The sequence below is a fragment of the Poecilia mexicana genome, unplaced genomic scaffold (genome assembly GCF_051168715.1).
Source record: "Poecilia mexicana isolate PSO_F unplaced genomic scaffold, ASM5116871v1 scaffold_18, whole genome shotgun sequence".
NCBI classification, from domain to species: domain Eukaryota; kingdom Metazoa; phylum Chordata; class Actinopteri; order Cyprinodontiformes; family Poeciliidae; genus Poecilia; species Poecilia mexicana.
The window spans coordinates 948,949-964,808 of record NW_028263387.1 but is presented as its reverse complement, the minus strand read 5'-3'; the positions used below and the strand labels follow the sequence as shown (position 1 = coordinate 964,808).

At 41.7% G+C, this 15,860-nt stretch overlaps 1 protein-coding gene across 5 annotated transcripts in view; it reads right to left on the bottom strand.

Moving 5' to 3' along the window:
• Nucleotides 1-15,860, bottom strand: part of ablim2 (actin binding LIM protein family, member 2) — a 264,772-nt gene that overhangs the window by 68,900 nt on the left and 180,012 nt on the right. The window lies entirely within an intron of this gene.

Here is a 15,860-nt window from a genome sequence, read left to right as displayed (position 1 = left end):
ATATATATATATATATATACAATTACATCAGAGGCCCTGTCATCAAAATCTGACCAATCAGAAACCTCCACGCATTAACACATTAAAGCTGCAGAATGTAACTTTTTCGTAACCATGGATGTGGCCTGAAAATTTGAACAAGCCCCTCCCCCTTGTTCCCTGCTGTGTCTCGCAGCCCTCCCTCCACAGCCCCTCTCACACAGAGAAAACTAGTGTGAACGCACCATCTATTAAACAAGGCTCCACAACGGTGGGTATACAGCTATGGCATCGGTAGGTATCAACGTTATGCTTTACATTTAAATAGTAGTCAGTTCATATTTTAATGTTCACTCTTTTTATAAGTTATAAATTGCTAGCAAGCTAACATAAAAGCAGCTACAGTGTGTAATTATTCAATGTTTGATAAGGTTTGCTAAAACTACCTCGGCAACATGTCAAGCCAGTGAGTTAGCAGTTCAAATTTTTCGCTTTTCACGTTGTGACATTTCATCTGTATGCTATGCGACTAGAGTTCTGACATGAAGTCCATGGGCTACAATGAGGAAATTACACAAACAGCTACGGGCAGTAAGAAGAGGAAGCCATGTGCGTGAAGCATCAGGCAGGGCAGGTGGGAGATGGGTCATAGGTCACGGAGTCGGTCCAACTCCTGACCATCACATCAGAGGTCTTAACGACATGTATAAAAATTAACTTTGTGTCACACTTTGCGTAAATATATTCACACTTTTTTCCTGGTGTGAAAATGTGCAGCAGCCACGCAAATTTTTTCTGTGAATAATATCAAACTACAAAGCGTCAAAACTCACCTAAATACACTGAAATCTAACTACATTCAGTTATTTAGACCAAGAAGCATCAAACCTGATGTTGTTTTCATGATTTTAATCTTTTATTGTTTAAACCTAAACGATGAAACTGAACCGCATTTATCCTCAGACAGTCATCTAACAGCACACAAAATAAAGAAAATAAAAATAAAAGGATGTGAAAACCTCCCTATGATGTAAGTAATATTTTTCCTCAGTTTTTGTTTCATAAAGATGTAACTCATTGGTCTGTGCGCCGAAGCGCATGGAATGCATCAAGGGCTGACCCAAGGCATAAACAAACTAAGCGGCTGCTTAGGGCTATGGGGCCGCAAGGGGGCCCCCTAAGAGGAACTGATTTTTTATTTTTAATGATTTTGATGTAATTATATTAACAAAAACACATAAATTCATTCTAAAATTGTGATAATTTTTTTTTACAATATATATATTTCATAATGTGTGTAGAAATCTTTCTTAAATGGGCAAAAAGAAAAATAAGTTAAAAAATTGCTCTTGGGGCGACTTAATAAGTCGATGAGCTATTCTAAGCTGTAGTTGGCGATATGTTGTTTGCTGCTGACAATTTATGCATCTTAAATAAACATTATTTTTACATCAACTCATAAATTATGTGAAACTTCTCCAATTAAAATTGTTTGAAGGCACAGAATTAACCTGGCACTGGTCTGCATTCTCAAGTGAGAAAGACTCACCTGGTATAAATTAAATTTGTATCTATTGTAATTACACCCTAGAGAATTTAATTTAATTAAAGAATGTCATGAATATGTGTGTATGTATTCCATCTTAAGTTGGGTTGCACCAATTGCAGTTTTCTGGCCGATCTTTAAAAAGCCTGACCTGCCAATTTTGAGTTTGGCCAATAATTTTTTTTGTCTGAAATGTCACTAAATATAGCAAGAAAGTCACTGAGTTGGCAACAGTGGGGTGAACATTGTTAACTGCAAACATGCAGACCTGACCTGGTGGACCGATCTGTCAGTCAAACTTTTCACTGTATGAAAATGAAACATTATGCTTTTAAAGATATTTGTCTATACTTTAAAATATATGCTCAATAGAATTGTTTAAACTTCACTTAAAAAGTGAAGTTTAAAATTTCACTTAAAAACATTTACTTTAAAAGTAAACTATTAAATATACTGAAATTTCAGTATGATTTAAATTACATCTTAGTATATACATTAGGCTAATAAAGTATGCCTTTTTAGGTGCCTTAATAATATTTTACCATTTTGTTTAAACAGCAAAGAATAAAAAAATTAACAATCCTTATAATGGAACTTATGTAATGTTGTTTATCAAAGTAAATCATGTGTTCATGCCTCAAAATATCAAACAATGACCCTTTAGTGAAAGAGGTTCTACAACAAAAATAATACTTGTCCTTAACACTAAATGTAGCAGGTATCTTCAGTTTTACATCTCTCCAAATATAATCTGTTGTTTATAGTTTTTTAACTAAAACATGGAAGCTGTCTTTACCCAATCTATTTTCAGATGTATGATGTAAGATCTATCTATTAGTGAACAGCATTAGCTCCAGTTCACACTCCAGACCAGATGAATGCACACTTTGTTTTTTTTTTTTTTTTTTGAAAGCGTCATTAAAAAGAAGAACAGCATCATTATGAAGCCGGGGAGGAGAATAAATGCTGTTCAAATAAGCCATTTTTACTAGCATAATATTGCCATAAAAGTAGAGAGGGCCTTGATAATAGTTCGTGGTTAGTAGACAAGAACTGGATAGAAATGAAATGTGGGTCACTTTTTTTTTTTTTTTTTTTTACTGAGCAGCTGGCCACATTTTTAACAACAGCAAAAACTGGTGTCTTTCCAACACTAAGTGCTTAATAAACATGATTTTATGTTAAAATAATTGGACAGAATTTTTCTGAATTTTTCCCCTTATTAATCTACCATTTCTCTTTCATACATTTTATTCATTGTTAACTGAATAAAAGTTAACAGTAATGGACTGTGATGGTCACAGTCCATCACAGACCTGTGATGGACTGGTGACCTGTCCAGGGTGAACCCTGCCTCTCATCTGATGACTGCTAGAGATGGGCACCACCTGCCCCTTCACCATCCTGCAAGGATCAATGTGTTCAGATCATGGATGGAAAGATTTTAAGGTAGTTTGTCTCCTTAAGTCCACACTTAAAACAGCTTCATAGTTGATGCCAACATCAACTGATTCTATGACATTGCTGACTATGTTTTACAGGCAAAGAAGACACCCAGAAAGGTTTTTCCACCCAGGCATCTGGTCCCAATCATCATCAGTTCTGATGATGTCACATATATGGCGAGTCCACAACATCTTAAAATTGTCATGCTTTTTTCTTTGCCGTTTTTCTGTACTCTTTAAAATACAAATGCTCTTTTTAATTGCTCTATTGTTTTATTCTTTTTGTAGGTTTCTGTTAAAAGGATCCAGGACTAGTTGAACATGTTGGCCTAAATATGTTGCAATTTTCCTATTACCTAAAAAATTGCAGTTTGTGATATGCCAAAACACATAATTACTTCAAAAATGTACATGTTTTGATATATTTTTCACCCATGGAGGTCGCCATTTTTTCACCGATGGGTTGATGACACGTTTTGGTCCATTCTGTACTGGAGTACAGAGTAAACACAGGAAGGCAAACTTTACCATTGTAGTTGTTTATCATATGGAGTTTGACTGGTGTCATTTTAGATAATGCCATACTGTGTTACTATTGTCTGTAATTTAAAAAAAATAAAAATTGAGGCGAATCTGGATAATTTCTCACATGAAAGAAAGGAGAGCGCAGTGCGAGAGCCGGAGTTGAACAACTTCTGAAGGACCTAATCTGGACCCTGGACATTTCTTCAGGGGGCTGATGCATAAAAGACTGTGCAGTTTTGACACTAAAACTTGGAGTACGGAAACATTTATAAAAATTAGGTGCACAAAAGAAAATCAGATGCATAAAGCCGTGCGCACACACGTGGCCGCGCAATTTTTCTTTATATAAATCCTAATTTGCAGGAAATAGAGCGCAGCTGCTGGTCCGCCTTGTTACCACCCTTAAATGTAAATTAGTATAAATACCCAAAAGTCTGCCACACGTGAAGCAGTAACTATGGCAACGTCCTTGTTTGAAGCAGTATAAGTATTTATAATAATAATAATAATTATATATTTTATTTAGAAGGTGCTTTGAGGGCACATAATGTCACCTCACAAAAATAAAAATAATACATTTCAAAGAAAAAAAGAAAACAAATAAAAACATTTAAAATAAAGAGATTGTGGAAATGCCTGTCTGAACATTTATTCTAAAATATAGAATTTTTAGAAAATTCTATTCTAAATAGTAGAATCATGTGAAGTTGGACATTTACAGAAGAGAGATACTTTATGTCCATAAAGCGCATTCACAAAGCTGGCAGCTCCACTGAAGGATGGCTGCAGCTGGACCGGTACCGGTACCACACAGCTCCTCCTTTAAGTTTTGCTCAGAGCTCCAGGATGATCAGTCTGGATTAATCTAAACGCTAATAAACCACCATCATCATTTCCCAGCAGATCAATATGATCTCTGATCAATTGCTCCCTGTGAATCCTTCCACTGGTGATGTTCTCCATCACAGCCAAAACGCTCCACAATTACGCGGCTCACCTTTATGCAGCTACTTATATACGTGTGACTGCATACACACCTTGACAATAATCAAACCTGTTGATTATTTTTAATCAGGAGGTTTGAGTTAATCTGCTGATCCAACCCTGTTTTCTTTTTTTAGTGAGAATGAAATTACTCCCCAGGTTGCTTTCCATGCTCTTCGGCTCACGGACCAATGCATTACATCTTTATGAAACAAAAACTGAGGAAAAGTACTATTTACATTTGAGCAAGGTTTTCACATACTTTTATTTTTATTTTCTTTATTTTGTGTGCGTGTTAGCTTATTGTCTTAGGATAAATGCGGTTCAGTTTCATCATTTGCGTTTAAGAAATAAAATATTAAAATCATGAAAAATATCGGGTTTGGTGCTTCTTGGTCTAAATAACTGAATGTAGTCAGATTTCAGTGTATTTAGGTGAGCTTTGATGGTTTGTAGTTTGATATTGTAAACAGAAAAAGTTTGCGTGGCTGCCGCACATTTTCACGCCAGCAAAAAAGTACGTATATTTTACACAAACCTTGACGCAAAGTTAAGTTTTATACATGCCGACTTTTGCGTCAAATATGGGACCTCACTTTTTTTTTGTATGCACGCACACTTTATGCATGAGGCACATGCAAACAGGTTCTTCACTTTAATCCCCTGTAAAAACTTGGACAAACATGTTGGAAATCCTTTCCTGAGAAACCTTTCCTTTTTTATTTGATCAATTCCCACCAGGGAGCACAGGCAACTTTTTTAAACAACCACAACAATACAAGCGGAAATGTTTTCACAGGAAGTGGATGACATATTTTCCAGCAACTGCAGCAGGCCCTGGAACATCTGTATGGACAATCTGTCTAGAATGAGATAATGCTTAAGGCTAATTGGATAGATTGATGGATAGATGGGGGACGGGGGGTTTCTTCTACTTCACAACCATATGCTCCTTTGTGTTTGTCTGTCAGATAAAATGCATGAAAAATACATGAAACCCCTTGAATTTATGACAAAAACTTTAGTGCCAAAATTCATGTTTTGGTTGCAAGGGTTTTATGGGATGAGTTGTTACCTGACTTCAAGTAGACAAAGCAATTGATATGCATTGTGTTGCCGCAAAACATGAAATAAAATAAAAACAAAGCAACGTGCTGCACTAGTCACGAGGTGACTCCATGGGCTGAACCCCAGGTCCACTAACACACCAGCCAGGCACGTACAGAGGGGAGTAATGGGGGGGGGGAGGGGGGGTTGGGTTAAGAACAAAAAGAAATAAAGGTTCTTACCATGATCAACATGCAGTTTTTGGTAGTGAACAATATATTTAATATTACAAGGCAGCTGTTATGTTAAGATGTACTAAATCTAGTTGTATATCTCACAATTTGTAATTTATCAAATTACAAATTGATAAATTTGTAATTTATCAATTACAAATTGATCAATTTGTAATTTGATAAATTTGAACAGCTCAGAGCTTTCAGAGCTGTTCAGAGCTCTGAAAGCTCTGAACAGCTTTCAGAGTTTATTACACTCTGAAAGCTGTGTGACTTTGTTAATATTCTGTCCTAAAATGCGGTTAGATGTGCCCCCCCCCCCTTTTTTTTTTGAGCACCTGCCCCTTTAATGGTCTCTGACTCAAACTTTATCACCGCAGACAGAGTCAGCATGTTGAGACAAAGTAAGATGTGCTGCATGTAAACACACATGCAGCACATAATGCGCTCAATGTGCACCTCTAACTGTGCACTTGTGCAGCACACATTTGCGGTTCACATTGAGCTGTGCGAGCAGAGCAAGCGCTGTGGATTTAAACTTGACTCTTACCTTGATAAATTCTACAAAGAAACATGGGTCCTCATCCTCACAGAGGGTTGATATAAATGGCCATATAAGTGAGCCAATATGAGCGATCCGCGCCGAGGTGAACTTCACAGATCAAGCCGTGTCTCCATCATTCACACTCAGGGGCGCTGCCAGGAATCTTGGGCCCCCTGACAAAAAATTTGTTTGGGCCCCCCTGCATAGCTGCTGTTACAATTTTTTGAGTCTATTTGACCCATTAAAAGCGTCACAATTTTAAAGGCTTGCAACTGCCTTGCTTTCTTTGGTTCAATACTGATAATTAGCACAATATTTACTGCTCATGAATTTAACATCCAACAGTCCACATACAGTATGCAAGTAGGTTGCTTAAATTTTTTCTATTAGTTTTAGATACTGAAATGTCTCTCCATGAGCAACAGTCAAAAGCAACGTGCAACTACACATAAAGCAATCCAGACTTCTCAAAAATGCTACGTAGCTGCATTTTATTCAAGCTGCAGTACATAACTTTAATAAAAAAAAATGTTTTCTCCACATTTGTTAAAGCTGTCATCATGTTGTAGCAGTTTGTTATGAGACAGATAATCTGTGAAAACAATAAATCTCCTCCATCTCCTCCCTGAATTACTATTACTGGTTAAAGTAATGCACCGTTCTGACCAAAATGACCAATCAGAACTAGTAGGACGCTCTTAGCACAAACACTATAACTTTCACATAAAAAAGTCAATTGGCCCGAAACTTGGCATGAGTGATCCTGGTTGGTTGGATGTTTGATGATCCTATGTTATTATAGTCTGATGTCATCTAAGCCCCGCCCCCTAAAAACAGGAAGTGACTTTTTTTTTTGGAAAGTTCCATCTCTGACCCCCTTGACCTAATCAAGATGATCTTGTCTCAGAAGATGCATAACTAGCTGGTCTCACTTGCTTTAAAACACAAAGAATTTTCGGTCGAGGGTGAGGCCATGGCGGCGCTGTGAAGCCACAGGCGATGCCATTGTCATTTATTTGGCTCTAAATTCCGCATATTTCAGCTGAGCTGCAACAAACTCACTGTGATTGATCCTTGTCCACCCCCCTGACAGGAATGCAGTCAAATAATTGGGGGGCATGGCCTAATTCCTCCACAGCGTCCCCTAGAATATTTCATAAATCAACCCAAGCCTTGCTTTGACTGACAGTCATGAAATTCAGTGCACATATACATCTTGACAGAATGTAGAAGAAGTCTCTTGGAACCACGATCCAAACACATCAGGAAGTCAGCCATTTTGGATAAAAAACCACGCCATTTTCTCTGTGTCAGACATGTCATATCTGAGTGGACTCGTCCTACAGCTTTTTGAGATCCAGGCTTCAAAATCAGTCAGCACAGTCTTGAGGCATTGAAGGCCAAAAGTTATCAAAGAATTTTTTTTGTACATCAAAGCATGTGGGCGTGGCCAAGCCTCAAATCTGACTATTTGCCATGAAATATCAAGGTGGAATAACATAAGCTGACAGCTGCATCAAACTCTCTTTGTGTCGTCACAGACTAGAGTTCATCACATTCATATGGTCAGTTGGTGACATCACCTTAGCCCCACCCCTTTCAACAGGAAGTCACCTATTCTGACAGTTTTTCTTCCTTTCACCCTATAGTTCATGTGTTTAATGAAATAGAACATGATGGTAAATCCTTTTCTCAATACTGGCTGCCGGGAGTATGTGCGGTGGCTGAATGGCGAATTCTAATCCCTTGCCATTTGCATATTGTTATGATGATATAATTGACCTTTATTAGTGGGTGGCGTTCGAATAAATACCGATTAAGAATATATTCTTTCTCTGGTTCTTTGGGTCTTGAAACAGTTTTTCCTCACTCTTTGCTAAAGAAAAATTTCCACAACAGTTTGGCTACCATAAGGCCGGAACAGCACTGAGCTGCGAGGGCCTCCAGTGCTGCTTGCAGCTTTAATTAGGCCCGAGCAGCTAAGCGCTGCGAGAGCCTATTGAAACCTTGCTGTTTATTAGGCCCGAGCAGCTAAGCGCTGCGAGAGCCTATTGAAACTGTGCTGTTTATTAGGCCCGAGCAGCTAAGCGCTGCGAGAGCCTATTGTTTTCGTACTGTTTCTTATTAGGCCCGAGCAGCTAAGCGCTGCGAAGGCCTATTGTAATCGCGCTGTTTATTATTAGGCCCGAGCAGCTAAGCGCTGCGAAGGCCTATTGTAATCGTGCTGTTAATTAGGCCCGAGCAGCTAAGCGCTGCGAGAGCCTATTGTTCCTGTACTGTTTCTTATTAGGCCCGAGCAGCTAAGCGCTGCGAGAGCCTATTGAAACCTTGCTGTTTCTTATTAGGCCCGAGCAGCTAAGCGCTGCGAGAGCCTATTGAAACTGTACTGTTTCTTATTATTAGGCCCGAGCAGCTAAGCGCTGCGAGAGCCTATTGAAACCTTGCTGTTTCTTATTATTATAGTTCTTCAGCCAAATGAATTGGCTTTTTGGGGGCTTTATCATACTCAAAAACTCACCAAACGTGGCGGGGGCATAGAGCCCGTGTAAAATTTACGTATTTTAAGGTCCCCAGAAAAATCGCTAAAGAAACGGCTCAAGGGCGCCACCTAGCAACTTTCAAAGGACCCTTTCCTATTCACTTACTTTATCGTAGAGACTTGAAACTTGGTACACTTGTAGAGCTCCCCAAAACACTCAGAATTTACAATTAATGTCATAGTGCAAGTATCACAGAATGTCGGCCATTTTGGATTGAAGTTCCGATTTTGACCCGATTTTGGGCGTTTGCAGGGTTCGCATTTGATCAAACTTGTCCTAGGGATTTCGATCGATCGGCTTCAAACTCGGTCAGATCGTTCATAAGGCATGGCCGATCCAAAGTTATCGTAGGTTTGCGTTTTCGGGCTTGCTGAAGGGGTCTTTCCGGGGGTCAAAGGTCACCGATTCGCCATGAAACATCAAACTGTTATAACTCTTTGAAAAAAACTCATAGAAGCACCAAACTTTCAGTGATTGATCATCATGGGATGCTCTACAATACCCAACGGTCAAATGATGACGTCACTTAGGCCACGCCCCCTGAGAACAGGAAGTGTCATTTTTTACGCTGAACGGTCGCTATCTGACCCCTTTGACCTAATCGAGGTGAAACTGTGTCCACAGACAGAAAACATGTTGGTGTGTTGAGGATTCCAAGCCAAGCTCATTTGAATCCAGCAGGTGGGCGTGGCGGCGTGGCGAAGTGACCCTAAACGCCGTGTCCTTACGTTTGGCTGTGGATTCCACAATTTTGAGGCCAGCTGCACCAAACTTGACATGAGTGATCCTGGTAGGGTCCCCTACGATCCTATGTTGTCATAGTCTGACGTCATCTAAGCCCCGCCCCCTCAGAACAGGAAGTGCTTTTTTTTCCATGGAAAGCTGCCTTTCTGGCTCGCTGCACCTAATCAACATGATTCTGTGTTGGATGACAGATAACATGTTAGTCTCACTTGCTTTAAAGCGCCAAGAGTCTTCTGTAGAGGGCGTGGCCGTGGGACCGCGGCGAAGCAGAGGTAACGCCGCCGCCATACGTTTGGCTCTAGATTCCACATCGTTCAGCCCAGCTGCACCAAACTCACTAGGATGCATCCTTATCCATCCCCGAACAGGAATCCATAACAGTCGTTGATGGGCGTGGCCTAATTTCTCTACAGCGCCCCCTAGAAATTTTTAAATAATCAGCCCCAAGCCATGCTTTAACCTAGAATTATGAAACTTGGTACACATGTGTATCATGTCAGGACCTACAAAAAAGTCTCTTGGAGCCATGGTGCAAACCCAACAGGAAGTCGGCCATTTTGGATCAAAATCAGCCATTTCCTCTTTTTCATAGACATCGCATCTGATCTATCTCCTCCTGCAGCTTTTGAGATAGAGACTTCAAACTCAGTCAGCAGAGACTTGAGACATTAAAGATGAAAAGTTATCGTAGGAATTTTTCTATGTCAAAGCATGTGGGCGTGGCTAAGTCCCAAACTTTGACTATTCGCCATGAAACATCAAGATGCAATAACTTCCACATAGAAGGTCACAGCTGCATCAGACTTCCTATATCTGACTACAGACCACCCCTCATCACATTGAGATGGTCAGTTGATGACATCACCTTAACCCCGCCCACTTCCGACAGGAAGTCACCTGTTTTTTCTATTGTATGTCTTACTTTTACTCTCTAAGTCATATGGGTTTCATCCGGTGTAGGCTGACATGACATGATATGATGATGAACTCTCCCATGATGAACTCGACTGACCCGTGGGGGCGTGGCTAAGTCCCAAACTTTGACTATACAGCATGAAACATGAATGTAAAATAACTTCCAAATGCCAGGTCACAGCTGCATCAGACTTTCTATGTCTCATTATAGACCAGCCTTCATCATAGTTAGGTGGTCGATTGATGACATCACCCTAGCCCCGCCCACTTCCGACAGGAAGTAACCTCTTTCTTCAATTGTATGTCTTACTTTTACTCTCTAATTCTTATGGGTTTCATCCGGTGCAGGCTGACATGAAATGACATGATGATGAACTCTCCCATGATGAACTCTACTGACCCGTGGGGGCGTGGCTAAGTCCCAAACTTTGACTATACACCATGAAACATGAATGTGAAATAACTTCCTAATGCCAGGTCACAGATGCATCAGACTTTCTATGTCTCATTATAGACCAGCCCTCATCACAGTTATGTGGTCGATTGATGACATCACCCTTGCCCCGCCCACTTCCGACAGGAAGTGACCTGTTTTTTCTACTGTATGTCTTACTTTTTCTCTCTAATTCTTATGGGTTTCATCCTGTGCAGACTGACATGAAATGAAATGATGATGAACTCTGCCGTGATGAACTCTACTGACCCGTGGGGGCGTGGCTAAGTCCCAAACTTTGAATATACATCATGAAACATGAATGTGAAATTACTTCCTAATGCCAGGTCACAGATGCATCAGACTTTCTATGTCTCATTATAGACCAGCCCTCATCACAGTTAGGTGGTCGATTGATGACATCACCTTAGCCCCGCCCACTTCCGACAGGAAGTCACCTGTTTTTTATACTGTATGTCTTACTTTTACACTGTAAAACATGTTGGTGTGTCATGGATTCCAACCCTGTGCAGACTGACATAACATGACATGATGATGAACTCTGTCAATGCCTACAGACCCGTGGGGGAGTGGCAAAATGGCTGTCCCTCGCCATATGCATATGATCGTCTCTTATTCACAAACGCATCATCCTATTTGCACCAGACGTTTTATGAGTGAAACTTGTGAACCTCTGAGGAGCCCAATACAGTTTAATTGCAATTTGACTCCACTGCGCCCCCTAGGTTAATCAAACAGCTGTATCTCCTTGCCACATGGCCCAATCTGCTCCAGATTTTGGGTGCATGGCCAGTGAACGCTGCCGAAGACATCGAAGCGGATCGCATGGAGGACGGCGCGCGAGCGTCGGCGGTGGCCGGCGGGAGGCGGTGCTGGAACATCCGCGGTGGCTATAGGCTTGAGCGGCGCTTGGCTGCGAGGGCCGCTTGAGGCTCCGCGGAGCTTTAATTATTATTATTTTTTTTATCTTCCCAAATGAATTGGCTTTTTGGGGGCTTTATCATATTCAAAAACTCACCATACTTGGCGGGGGCATAGAGCACGTGTAAAATTTACGTATTTTAAGGTACCTGGAAAAATCGCACAAGAAACGGCTCAAGGGCGCCACCTAGCAAATTTCAAAAGACCCTTTCCTATTCACTTCCTTCATCGTACAGACTTGAAATTCGGTACACTTGTACAGCTCCCCAAGACACTCTGAATTTACAATTAATGTCATAGTGCAAGTATCACAGATTGTCGGCCATTTTGGATTAAAGTTCCGATTTTGACCCGATTTTGGGCGTTTGCAGGGTTCGCATTTGATCGAACTTGTCCTAGGGATTTCGATCGATCGGCTTGAAACTCGGTCAGATCGTTCAAAAGGCATGGCCGATCCAAAGTTATCGTAGGTTTGCGTTTTCGGGCTTGCTGAAGGGGTCTTTCCGGGGGTCAAAGGTCACCGATTCGCCATGAAACATCAAACTGTTATAACTCTTTGAAAAAAACTCATAGAAGCACCAAACTTTCAGTGATTGATCATCATGGGATGCTCTACAATACCCAACGGTCAAATGATGACGTCACTTAGGCCACGCCCCCTGAGAACAGGAAGTGTCATTTTTTACGCTGAACGGTCGCTATCTGACCCCTTTGACCTAATCGAGGTGAAACTGTGTCCACAGACAGAAAACATGTTGGTGTGTTGAGGATTCCAAGCCAAGCTCATTTGAATCCAGCAGGTGGGCGTGGCGGCGTGGCGAAGTGACCCTAAACGCCGTGTCCTTACGTTTGGCTGTGGATTCCACAATTTTGAGGCCAGCTGCACCAAACTTGACATGAGTGATCCTGGTAGGGTCCCCTACGATCCTATGTTGTCATAGTCTGACGTCATCTAAGCCCCGCCCCCTCAGAACAGGAAGTGCTTTTTTTTCCATGGAAAGCTGCCTTTCTGGCTCACTGCACCTAATCAACATGATTCTGTGTTGGATGACAGATAACATGTTAGTCTCACTTGCTTTAAAGCGCCAAGAGTCTTCTGTAGAGGGCGTGGCCGTGGGACCGCGGCGAAGCAGAGGTAACGCCGCCGCCATACGTTTGGCTCTAGATTCCACATCGTTCAGCCCAGCTGCACCAAACTCACTAGGATGCATCCTTATCCATCCCCGAACAGGAATCCATAACAGTCGTTGATGGGTGTGGCCTAATTTCTCTACAGCGCCCCCTAGAAATTTTTAAATGATCAGCCCCAAGCCATGCTTTAACCTAGAATTATGAAACTTGGTACACATGTGTATCATGTCAGGACCTACAAAAAAGTCTCTTGGAGCCATGGTGCAAACCCAACAGGAAGTCGGCCATTTTGGATCAAAATCAGCCATTTCCTCTTTTTCATAGACATCGCATCTGATCTATCTCCTCCTGCAGCTTTTGAGATAGAGACTTCAAACTCAGTCAGCAGAGACTTGAGACATTAAAGATGAAAAGTTATCGTAGGAATTTTTCTATGTCAAAGCATGTGGGCGTGGCTAAGTCCCAAACTTTGACTATTCGCCATGAAACATCAAGATGCAATAACTTCCACATAGAAGGTCACAGCTGCATCAGACTTCCTATATCTGACTACAGACCACCCCTCATCACATTGAGATGGTCAGTTGATGACATCACCTTAACCCCGCCCACTTCCGACAGGAAGTCACCTGTTTTTTCTATTGTATGTCTTACTTTTACTCTCTAAGTCATATGGGTTTCATCCGGTGTAGGCTGACATGACATGATATGATGATGAACTCTCCCATGATGAACTCGACTGACCCGTGGGGGCGTGGCTAAGTCCCAAACTTTGACTATACGCCATGAAACATGAATGTGAAATAACTTCCAAATGCCAGGTCACAGCTGCATCAGACTTTCTGTGTCTCATTATAGATCAGCAATCATCACAGTTAGGTGGTCGATTGATGACGTCACCTTAGCCCCGCACACTTCCGACAGGAAGTCACCTGTTTTTTCTACTGTATGTCTGACTTTTTCTCTCTAATTCTTATGGGTTTCATCCTGTGCTGACTGACATGAAATTAAATGATGATGAACTCTGCCGTGATGAACTCTACTGACCCGTGTGGGCGTGGCTAAGTCCCAAACTTTGACTATACACCATGAAACATGAATGTGAAATAACTTCCAAATGCCAGGTCAGAGCTGCATCACACTTTCTATGTCTCATTATAGATAAGCCCTCATCACAGTTAGGTGGTCGATTGATGACGTCACCTTTGCCCCGCACACTTCCGAAAAGAAGTAACATGTTTTTTCAAATGTATGTCTTACAGTCTAATTCATATGGGTTTAATCCTGTGCAGACTGACATGAAATTAAATGATGATGAACTCTCCCATGATGAACTCTACTGACCCGTGGGGGCGTGGCTAAGTCCCAAACTTTGACTATACACCATGAAATATGAATGTGAAATAACTTCCAAATGCCAGGTCACAGCTGCATCAGACTTTCTGTGTCTCATTATAGATCAGCAATCATCACAGTTAGGTGGTCGATTGATGACGTCACCTTAGCCCCGCACACTTCCGACAGGAAGTCACCTGTTTTTTCTACTGTATGTCTTACTTTTTCTCTTTAATTCTTATGGGTTTCATCCTGTGCTGACTGACATGAAATGAAATGATGATGAACTCTGCCGTGATGAACTCTACTGACCCGTGGGGGCGTGGCTTAGTCTCAAACTTTGACTATTCACCATGAAACATGAATGTGAAATAACTTCCTAATGCCAGGTCACAGCTGCATCAGACTTTCTATGTCTCATTATAGACCAGCCTTCATCACAGTTAGGTGGTCGATTGATGACATCACCTTAGCCCCGCCCACTTCCGACAGGAAGTCACCTGTTTTTTCTACTGTATGTCTGACTTTTACTCTCTAAGTCATATGGGTTTCATCCTGTGCAGACTGACATAAAATGCCATGAAGATGAACTCTGTCAATGGCATCTGACCCTTGTGGGTGTGGCAAAAATGGCTGTCCCTCGCCATATGCATACGATCGTCTCTTATTGACAAACGCATCATCCCATTTGCTCCAGACTTTTTATGAGTGACACTTGTGAACCTCTAAGGAGCCCAATAGAGTTTAATTGCAATTTGACTCTACTACGCACCCAGGTTAATCAAACACCTGTGTCTCCTTGCGATATCAGCTGATCTACACCAGATTTTTGTGCATTGACTGGGAGCAATGTCGAACATGACAGGGTGACTATCTTCAGGGCGGGTTTGGCAGCTCCGTGAGAGCAAGGCGGTGGCTGGGGGTAGGCGGTGGCTGGGGTGACATGGTGCTGAGGGGAGGCAGTGGCTGGGGGGAGGTGGTGCTGAGGGGAGGCGGTGGCTGAGGGGAGGCGGTGCTGGAACATCCGCGGTGGCTAGGCTTGAGCGGCGCTTGGCTGCGAGGGCCGCTTGAGGCTCCGCGGAGCTTTAATTAGGCCCGAGCAGCTAAGCGCTGCGAGAGCCTATTGAAACTGTACTGTTTTATTATTTTTATTGTGCCAAAAGAATTGGCTTTTTGGGGGCTTTCTCATATTCAAAAACTCACCAAACTTGGCGGGGGCATAGAGCCCGTGTAAAATTTACGTATTTTAAGGTCCCCAGAAAAATCGCACAAGAAACGGCTCAAGGGCGCCACCTAGCAACTTTCAAAGGACCCTTTCCTATTCACTTACTTTATCGTAGAGACTTGAAACTTGGTACACTTGTACAGCTCCCCAAAACACTCAGAATTTACAATTAATGTCATAGTGCAAGTATCACAGATTGTCGGCCATTTTGGATTAAAGTTCCGATTTTGACCCGATTTTGGGCGTTTGCAGGGTTCGCATTTGATCGAACTTGTCCTAGGGATTTCGATCG